Genomic DNA, 476 nt, shown 5'->3' on the forward strand with positions numbered 1-476 from the left:
TGTCGATATAATCTCTCGCATATATACAGTGTGCGCTTTTGTTAGGGATAAACTTCACGGTGGGTGCGTGTTTCGAAATAAAGCACTAAAGTTCGGTTGTCACCTTTGCGCATTTTCTATCACGCCGGGGAGGGGGGGGGGATACACGGTAGACTTTCTCTCAGATAATTCGTAATGTGTATTCCTATCAACGTTCACCAATTTCTTTTGCGTTTGTAGATATCCAAATATCTGTAAATTTGATAAGGAATCCAAATTCCGTCGACCAGACTCTTCCAACATGATTCAAAACAGCGCGGCGATAACAAGCTCGATTTGATGTTAATTTGATATTTATTTTTATTATGAAAATGTTAAATGAACAAATTTCTTGCATGTACAAGGAATGATTGTCAATTGATATCTAAATGCAGATATTTAAATTCATTAAAATATTATACTATTATATATATTTTTTTTCTTGTATATAATTATTA

Source organism: Atta colombica, unplaced genomic scaffold (genome assembly GCF_001594045.1).
Source record: "Atta colombica isolate Treedump-2 unplaced genomic scaffold, Acol1.0 scaffold254, whole genome shotgun sequence".
Classification (NCBI taxonomy): Eukaryota; Metazoa; Arthropoda; class Insecta; order Hymenoptera; family Formicidae; genus Atta; species Atta colombica.